Source organism: Myotis myotis, unplaced genomic scaffold (genome assembly GCF_014108235.1).
Source record: "Myotis myotis isolate mMyoMyo1 unplaced genomic scaffold, mMyoMyo1.p scaffold_m19_p_1, whole genome shotgun sequence".
Classification (NCBI taxonomy): domain Eukaryota; kingdom Metazoa; phylum Chordata; class Mammalia; order Chiroptera; family Vespertilionidae; genus Myotis; species Myotis myotis.
The window spans coordinates 103,912,168-103,922,941 of record NW_023416313.1 but is presented as its reverse complement, the minus strand read 5'-3'; the positions used below and the strand labels follow the sequence as shown (position 1 = coordinate 103,922,941).

Here is a 10,774-nt window from a genome sequence, read left to right as displayed (position 1 = left end):
TGGGCGTTCTTGTTTTGTTGATGGTTACTTTTGCTGTGTATAATGAACAACATAAACTGATGAACAAAAGCAGAACCAGAGACAGAGAAGCATGGATCAGACGTCAAACCTCAGAAGGAAGGTAGGGGAGGGTGGGGGTAAGGGGGAGAGATCAACCAAAGGACTTGTATGCCTGCATATAAGCCTAACCAAAGGACACAGCCAACAAGGGAGTGAGGGCATGAGTGGGGGTTGGGGGGGCAATGGGGGAATAAGGACACATATGTAATATCTTAATCAATAAAGAAATTTTAAAAAAAGAAAAGAAAAAAGGTAGCATAAGTGGAAGGTACATTTCCCACCTTATAACCTCAGCAAACAGACCCCCCCCCCCCGCCCCCCTTGACTCCTTCCACACTCATTTTGTTTTTGTTTTTTAAATCATGGGTACATCTCTTCTGAATGTATGAATTTAAACTTGTTCTTTGTGTTTTAGTTTATTTTTAGTTTGTATTCTAAACATCACTCACTAAAAATTAAGATCCATTAATTCATATATGAACATAGAAAGATAATTACCTATTCCCATAAATCCTACAAAGAGATCAAAAGTATATTATTTAGAGTTGTTTGACATTGATGATGAAACTTGGCTATATTTTACTTTTATATGAGTTTAATGAAATGTACTGAAGAGGACTCAAGGAATGTTAATTTCAATTTTGTCTCTGTCTCCAAAGAATTGATGTTGTAGGAATTGGAGGGCATTTTAAACTTTCTCATCTAATTTTTAAGATTTATTTTATAATAAGGATCAGAGAGGATAAGTTACTTTCCCTAGAGTAACAAGGTAATTTTCTCAACTCAGACTTTCTACTAGGCCACTTATGTCATTAAATAGCTGTGTTTTCTTTTGGAAGTCATACTCCTGATAGTTAGCATATAAGATAAATGCAATTTAATTTTTATTGTCCCTTCTCACTGTAAAGTATGTGATTCTATGAAGTTAATTTATTTAGTCCCCTCCAGGCCTCCACTGGCACATCTTTATTTGGATATTCTTCAGTCCCTTTCCTCTTACATGGAGAAAAAGTGCACTGAAAGCCCCTTAGAATCCATCTCAGCTAAGCTGCTATCACTCCACTGCCAGTTTCCTAGGTAACACTGGAGATTTGCTATACTTGACATCTTCCAAAAGCACATAAAGTACACCACTTCCTATAATTTGGTATAAATGAATCCTTATTGATTTTTCTGTGTGATGTGGCATCCCATTTGTGTCAGCTTTCTTAGGTGGCTTTATTTATTTCCTCTTCTCTTTGTCAATTTTCCCATGTAGAGAGAAAAGCCTTTCTGATCTCAGTTGGAAAACCTCTCCAGTAACATGTCTAATCCTGCAACTTTTCTTTAGATCTATTCCAATACTCTTATGTTTGTCATATCAAACATCATTCATAGCATTTTGGCTGTAGGAGCTTCTGAAGTAGCTATTGAATAAATACATATTTTAAAGATATGTTTTATCTTAATAGGTAGAAGTGAAGCAGGTAGCAGTATCAACTCACCTACATGTTCACAATCATTCTAATACTAAGCAAATGAAAGCAGTTATTTTAAATTATAATAAAGTTTTATACACAAGCAAAGTAAAACATTGTCACCTAAACTAAATGTTATTTCCTGACGAAATGCTCATCAATGGGGTTTCATGAATTAAATGTGTTCCTGGTAAAGTATTCATAAAACTATAGGTTATAAAATGCGCTCCTGGCAATGCGTGCGATGTTTAGCAACAGGGAAACGTGATCTGTTGTCAAGCAGAGAAAAGACGCGAAGGCTTCTATCTCGCTGTCCCACAACAGAAGTTCAAGACACACAAAAACTGGAGATTAATTGTAAATGTAAAATAATTAATATATTTTTCCAGTTCCTGTGAATTGTATGAAGCATTTTATGATGAATATAGATAACATATATCCTATTAAAACAAAAAACATGATTTACTATAGAATGATTTGCAAATACAAAATCAAAATGCCTAAATCTTCTTTCTAACAAACTTAGTGGAAGAAAACAATTCCAACTCTTCCCTTTGAGCTTACAGAAAATCTGTTCTACACTCACATTTCGGAAAAACATCACAACGTCTGTGACTCACCAATAATAAATGCTATTAAAACACACACACACATAACAAAACAACTTTTGCCCTGACAGGGTGGCTCAGCTGGTTGGAGCATCATTCTGTGCACCAAAAAAGTTGTCGAGTCAATTCCCCATCAGGGTGCAGGCCTGGCTGTAGGTTGAATCCCTGGTCAGGAGGCTACCAATGGTGTTTCTCTCTCACATCGATGTTTCTCTGTTCTCTTTCTCTTCCTCTCCTTATAAAATAAAGTCAATAAACATAGCTTTGGATGAGGATTAAAAGCAAAACCTTTTCAAGATATTCATGAATTGCTTCATAAATGTCAAACTTTATACCAATAATATTTTAATTAACCATGGAATAATTTGACAACTGATAATTTTGGGGGTGTGCAATACACTTTTATTTCAAGCCAATCAATTACACTAATTGACTCATCAAGAGGGAAACTACATGTTAAAACCCATAGTTAAATTTAATGTAGGGTTCTGTGATGTGCTAGAAAGAAAATAGCAAGTACACATATAAAACATTTCTAAAAATTCAAAGCAGAGTTTTTAGATTTCATTTATTTCCATTGAACTTATTAAAAACATGGAACCTATTCTTTTAGTTTTATATCTAAAATATAAATCCTAAAGATAAAATAACATGAAATATGATATTTTTTGGATAATCAATGTCATTGAAATAATTTATACATCCATTCATTTATGATTGTTTATTGAAATCTTCTATAAACATTAGAGTCTGATATTCATTGTGTGTGTGCACTATGGAATAGAAATGGGAAAAATTGAGCATATGTGGAGTGTAAATACATGAAGTATAGTCTAAAACCTAAAGTAGCTTATGTTAAAGAGGGTAGGTTAAATAACTATGCAAATAATTACAAGTCAAAGAGCAATACCTGAAATATGAGCTATAGTACAGTACACACTTTTTCAAAAATGTAGAGAATAAAGAAGTCTTCTTCACACCAGTAGCAGTTCTAGAATCCTATATAATAAAAGCCTAATATGCTAAGTGTCTGGTCATCAGTACAACCAATCAAAGCATAATATGCTTATAATATGCTAAGGCCGCTCAACCGCTTGCTATGATATGCACTGACCATCAGGAGGCAGACAGTCAACCAGTCAACCAGTCACTATGATATGCACTGACCACCAGGGGGCAGATGCTCCAACTGGTAGGTTAGCTTGCTGCTGGGATCCAGCTGATCAGGACTGAGCAAGATGGACCGGACACACCCTGGAGCCCTCTCTTGGTCCCTCCCCAGCTGGCCAACCTCCCACTGGCCCCAATCATGCACTGGTGTGGTCTCTCTGCCTGGCCTGCACCCTCTTGCAATCCAGAATCCCTCGCCTCCAAGAGCTGGTTTCAACCCAGTCCTGCAGGCCAGGCTGAGGGACCCCACGGGTGCACAAATTTGTGCACCAGGCCTCTAGTTTCTATATAAGAACTTAGTGGTAGTACTATGCTTAGGAAAGATGATGAAGCAAAGGTGGGTTGGAGGCTTATCATAGAGCTATATTTGCTACAGCAACAGTGGCAGATATCTGAGGGAATGGTAGACATCTGAAGGAATGATAGGGAAGAATATGGTGATGGAAAACAAAAAGGTAATATCTTTGGAGAAATAAATAAACAGAGGGATAGAGATATAAGAAATGTTCTTTCAACAAAATAAATGAAATTTCTTCTATTCTGGAAAAATATAATAGACAGGCTTAGCCCTAACCTTTGCAGGACCTTGGGAAAGACTACAAAAACAGATTCACATGTTATATCTTCAGATATATAAATCCAGAAAACTCTTAAGTAAAATATATCCTGTTCCTGTACATTGATAAATTTACCTGATACTTCATTAAAGTTTATTAGCTACATTTATCTATCTATTGGATTCAGTGAAGAAAGAGTGAACAAAGAGCCAGTTCCTAACCCCAGCCTATACTGCGTCAATACCTTGTCCCATAGGGATCTCACATACATGTGTGTAGTCATCCCGGCCCACATGGGTAAACTCCACCTACACCCTTACTGCTTGAGCTTAGGGGTACCTAAAAAGTTTGTCCAGGGGGAAATAAGGTGGCAGCCGAATATGCAGACAGGTCCCGTGCCTTCTCACATAGCAGGTAGAAGGAACAACTGAGTTGAATGATATACACCAGAATTGGCGAATTAAACACAGCTGGTGAGGCAATCTGTGGATGGAAAGGTCAGAGATAGCCTGGAGAGAGGTGAGATCTGAGATCCAGGCTGGAGGGAGAAACGCGCACAGTGGAAACTAGAGTCTCAGAGGGAGACTGCGCTACACCAAATTCGCACTCCTTGGGGTCAATGTAGCCCTCAAATGTGGAAGGGGGTTCACAGAGCTGCTGGCAGAGGGGAACTCTAGATCTAAGCCCACAGCCATGGGAGACTGTGCCCAGAAAGGCAGCCTGAAGTTCTATACCAGCCGCATAGTGCCGGGGGCAGGGGGGAGGGGGGGGGAGGGGGGAGGGGGGAGGAACACGTGAGTTGGCGTAGTTCCTTTGTTTTTTTACTTCCTTGCTTTTGCTTGCTAAGCCCAGTACATAGGATCTTCCAATTGAAAACACTCACTGAGACTGCAGGGGAAAGCTTTTTTGTGGAAACTGGGGATCAGAATAGGGAGAGATGAATAGGAAACCAGCTCTGGGACAGTGGAGGCTTGCCCAGGGTGGGAATGGCTGGGGGAGGGGGGTCAATTGGGAAAAAAGGAGACATATGTAAAACTTTAGACAATAAAAAAAGGATATGCTTTTTTATTTTATTTTTAATTGAATTTATTGGGCTGACATTGGTTAGCAAAACCATACAGGTTTCAAGTGTACAACTCAATAAAACATCATCTGCACACAGCATAATCTACCCATCAAGTCTCTTTCCATCCCCCATTTTCTTCACATTTGCCCACCTCCACCTAGCCCACCCCTTTTCCCTCTATCACCACACTGTTGTCCATATCTGTGTTATATATTTATGTTTTTTGGCTAATTCCTTCACCTTCTTTCACAAGTTACCCCTCACCTCCCCTCTGACCAGCTGTCAGTCTGTTCCATGTATCCATTCCTCCATTTCTATTTTGTTAGTTCATTAGATTCCACATATAAGTGAGATCATATGGTATTTGCCTTTCTATGACAGGCTTATTTTACTTAGCATAATCACCTCTAGGTCCGTTCATGCTGTTTCAACAGGTAAGAGTTCTTTATTATGTCATGTTGTATTCCATTGTATAAATGTGCCACAGCTTTATTATCCACTTATTTACTGACTAGAAGCCGGCCTGCACCCTCTCGAAATCCGGGATCCCTTAGGGGATGTCCGACTGACCGTTTAAGCCCAATTGGATTGGGCTTAAACGGTCTGTTGGACATCCCTCTCGCAATCTGGGAGCACTGGCTCCTAACTGCTCGCCTGCCTGCCTGCCTGATTGCCCCTAACCACTTGCCTGCCTGCCTGCCTGATCGCCCCTATCTACTTGCCCTGCCTGATCACCCCTAACCAAAAGTGGGAACCCAGAGTCTAAAGGCAGATCCATTTTTAATTTTTTTGAGGAAACTTAATACTCTGCACAGTGACTGCACCAGTCTGCATTCCCACCAATAGTGCAATAGGGTTCCCTTTTCTTCACATCCTCACCAGTACTTGCTCTTTGTTGATTTATTGATTATAACTATTTCTACAGGTGTGAGGTGATATCTCATTTTGGTTTTAATTTGCATTTCTCTAATGATTAGTGACCTTATATTAATGAACCTAAATTATATACAGTATATATTTTTCAAATTCCTTATCTCAAAATATAGATTATGGTGTTTATTAAATAGAATTACTATCAAGCTTAAAATAAACTGTGATGCACTGAGCACAATGAATTTTTCCACATGTCTATTTGACCATCTGTATGACCTCTTTGGAGAAGGGTCTATTCAGGTCCTATATCCATTTTTTAATTGGGTTGTTTGTTTTCCTGGTGTTGAGCTGTGTAAGTTCTTTATATATTTTGGAAAGTAAGCCCTTCTTAGACTTATCATTGGCAAATATGTTTGTCTACTCAGTAGGTTTTCTTTTCATTTTGTTGATGGTTTCTTTTGCTGTGCAAAAGCTTTTTAGTTTGATGTAGTCACATTTGTTTATTTTTCCTTTTCTTCTCTTTGCCCGAGAAGATTTATGGGCAAAAATATGATTATGAGAGATTTCTTAGATTTTACTGCTTATATTTTTTTCTAGGAATTTTTTGGTTTGGTGACTTGCATTTAAGTCTTTTTACCTATTTTGAGTTTATTCTTGTGTATGGTGTAAGTTGTTGGTCTAGTTTCATTTTTATGCATGTACCTGTCCAAATTGTCCCACATTTGAAGAGACTGTCTTTACTCCACTGTATGGCCCTTGGCTCCTTTATCAAATATTATTTGACCATAAAGGCATGGGTTTATTTCTGAGCTCTCTCTTCTATTCTATTGATTTATATGCCTGTTCTAATGCCAGTACCAGGCTGTTTCTATTACAATGGCCTTGCAGTATAGTTTGACATCAGGTATCATTCTACCTTCAACTTTGTTCCTCTTACTCAAGTTTGCTGAGTCTATTTATGGTCCTTTTTGGTTCCATAACTTTTTGAAATATTTGTTCTACATCTGTGGAATATGTCATTGGCTTTTTAATAGGAATGAAATTGGGTAGAATGGATATTTTAATTATGTTAATTCTTCTAATCCATGAATACAATATATGCTTCCACTTATCTATATTTTCCTCTATTTCTTTCTTCAATGCCTTATAGTTTGCTGAATTCAGGTCTTTTACTTCCTTGGTTAAATTCCTTCCTAGGTACATTATTTTTTTGTTGTTGTTATAATAGTAAATGGGATTGTTTTCTTAGTTTATCATTCTGATAGTTCATTACTGGTGTATAAAATGCCACTGATTTCTGAATATTAATTTTGTATCCTGCTACTTTGCCAAATTTATTTATTAGATTTAGTAGCTTTTTAGTGGAGTCTTTAGGGTTTTCAAGGTATAATATCATGCCATCTGTGAAAAAATGACAGTTTTACTTCCTCCTTTCTAATGTGGGTGCTTTTTATTTCTTCTTGTCTGATTGCTGTGGCTAGTATTTCAGTACTATTTTGAATAAGAGTGGTGAAAGTGGACATCCTTGTCTTGTTCCTGTTCTTAAGGGAAATAATTTTAGATTTGCCCATTGAGGATGATGTTGGCTATATGCTAGCCACATATGGCCTTTATTATGTTGACATATGATTCCTCTATTCCCACTGTGCTGAGAATTCCCTTTTATAAATGGGTGTTGGAATTTATCAAATGCTTTTTCTGCATCTATTAATATGATCATGTTATTTGAAAGGAAAGTTCATAGCATTACAGGTCTACCTCAAGAAGCAAGAAAATCTTAAGCAGTAACCCTATACCTAAAAGAACTAGAAAAAGAGTTACTAGAGTTACTAGAAGGAGGGAAATAATAAATATCCCAGAGTTACTAGTAGTAAGCAAACCAAGCCCAGAGTAACTAGAAGGAAGGAAATAATAAAGGTCAGAGTAGAAATAAATAACACAGAGACAAAGAAAACAACAAAAAAGATCAATGAAACCAACAGATAAACAAGTTTAATGAACTTTTAACCAGACTCATCAAGAAAAAGAGAGGAGCCAAATAAGTAAAGTAAAAAATGAAAGAAGAAAATAACAACTGATATCACAGAAATACAAAGGATTGTGAGAAAATACTATGAACAACTATATACCAATAAATTGCACAACCTGGGCAAAATGGATAGATTCCTAGAAACATACAATCTTCTAAAGCTGAATCAGGAAACCTGAATAAACTGATTATAAATAATGAAATTGAATCAGTAATTTTAAAAACTCTCTTCAAACAAAAGTCCTAGACCAGAAGGCTTCATAGGAAAATTTTACCAAATATTCAAAGAATAACTTACATCTATCCTTCTCAAATTATTCCAAAATATTCGAGAGGAGGGAAGACTATCAAGTTCTTTTTATGAGACCAGTATTATCCTAATTTAAAGGCCAGATAAAGACACTACAAAGAAAAAACTATAGGCCAATATCCCTGGTAAATGTAGATGCTACAATCCTCAACAAAATATTAGCAAACCAGATCCAGCAACACATTAAAAAGGTCATCCAGCATGATCGAGTGGGATTTACTCCAGGTATGCAAGTTTGATGTAATATTCAAAAATCAATAAACATGATACATCACATAAGCAAAATGAATAATAAAATCACATGATCATATCAATAGATGTAGAAATATATGATTTTAAAAAGAGGAAGAAATGTGGAAAACTATTCAACCAGACATCAAGAATTATTATAAAGTATGTAAGAGTGTGTAGATTGAAAAATACACCAAAGGAAATTAAAAGAAATTCTAGAAACAGACCTGAATTGTTTTTGGACTCTGGATTTATTACTAAGTTGTCACTAAAGAAGAGTAAGGAAAACACAGACTCTTCAAATCTTGATCCAGAACCCATGAATACCCATATAAAAGAAAGTCCGTCACATCCTTCATTTTATAAGCATAAATAAATTGCAAATAAATTGCAGATATAAATGAAAAAATAGGACAATAAAGCATATGTAACTAGAGAATATTATCCAAATTTGGAGAAAATTTATTAATTCAGGTAAGAGATTGATAAATTGGATTGGTTACATTAAAATTAGGAAGTTGTGTTCTATTCATCAGTATATACCCCCAAAGAGTGAAAAAGCAAATAACAGAATACTAAAAAAAACCAAAACAAAATCTTTTGCAGTATAATTAATCCAACAGTGAACTATTTACTCAGAATATATAAAAATTACTTCTATAAATAAACTAAAAAAAATTAAGATTGGTAACTGATTTTAAAGAAATGGAAAAAGATTCTAAATACTTCCCCAAAATGAATGTCCAATATTTAAAATCATTACCTCATTAATTATCAGAATAAAAAAAGAAGAAATTTAAAACCACCATGAGATAACACACTATGTACTCATCAGAGAGTTCATATTAAAATATAGACAATACAAATTATTGGTGGGAATTTGAAACAAACTTTCATACAATGTGGTTAGGCCTATAAATTAGCATAACCAATTTGCAAACTACTGAACATGATCATATTTATATCCATAAATTGACCAAATAATCCCAATAAATATATGTGCTTTTGTAAAATCAAAACTTATATAAAAATATAGCTGCTATAATTTTATTAACAAAAACAGGAAGTAACATAAATGCCTATTAATAGTAAAATGAATACATCCATTGTGGTATATTTACAAAATATAATTTATTTGCAAGAAAAATGAAATGACTGATGCTACATATAATATCAATGTCTAGTATTAGAAACACATACACATATTGGAGAAAAGATGACAAACACAAAAGCATACATATGTAAGGTTCTATTAGTATTTCCAAAATATGGTTCCATTAATATTTCCAATCAAATGGTTTCATTAATATTCAAATAAAGATAAAATTATATCAATATTGTTAGAAATCTTAATAGTGGTTACTACCAAGGAAGTTGGGAGTGTTGATTAAAGGACATTCACTGGGAGTGCTAGAAATATTCTATTTCTAAATATAGGTCATAGTTACATGTCTGCTCACTTTTTAATAATTATTTGAAAACTAATAATTTTTTTCATTTCTGTATGTATGTTATATTTACCTCAAATATTTTATGATCTGTTTCTTTCAGTAAGGCCTACTATCAAACTCTTATAGTTATATTTTTCCAATAAGTGGATCTTGCAAGATATGAGTCTAGATCAAGCATGTCAAACTCATGGCCCGCAAGCTGCATGTGGCCCACAATGTATATTTTTGCAGCCTTGCCAATATAACAGTATGTAAGAAATGTTTTAATAAAAATTTCATAACTTAAATTTTACAATATCCTGTTATACATAATCATTAATAGTGAACTACACTAACACAGAAGGGTAAACTAAGTCTCCATAAAACCCAGAGAAGAGATGATAAAACTTCTCTTTGGACCCTGTCTGGAGTCACAGTTGGAAAAAGAAAATAATAATGAAATAAATGTTCACTAATGACTGATTACTATAATCGTGTTGCATTCATTTCCCTTACATGCCTTATGCACAGGCGCACCATTTCTCTTCACCAATACTAGCAGCAACTATTTTAGCAGCCAATTGCCATGACATTAGTCTTATACTGACTTGTTTGGTGTGTGCAACAGAAAAAAATTCACTTTTGGAGAACAAGAAAAATAGGTTTATTTACTTTACATTTATTAATTTGTGCAGTTTTAACTGATAAGTTAATGTTCAAGAAAAAAATGTTTTTGTTAAATGTTCTCTTATTTTATGTTAACAATTACTCATTTATTTCAGCCCTTTGTATTCAGCATGTCTCTATTGAAATAAACCTATGTTGCTATGGAAATTGAAGTTTTTGTTTGTTTTTTTTGCAGCCCACATAAACTTAAACCTTGTATATTTGGCTCATATTAGCCTTTGAGTTTCACATGCTTGGTCTAGATGGAATCTCTGGTATATGTGACAAAAGTAAATTGTTTCATATTTTACTAGTAT

General features: G+C 35.0%; 1 non-coding gene across 1 annotated transcript; it reads left to right on the top strand.

The window, feature by feature from the left end:
* Positions 1-10,106: 10,106 nt before the first annotated feature.
* On the top strand, positions 10,107-10,230 carry LOC118662221. Its single transcript, XR_004969642.1, has one exon. It is a non-coding gene; the product is annotated as a small nucleolar RNA SNORA26 (small nucleolar RNA).
* Positions 10,231-10,774: the final 544 nt, after the last annotated feature.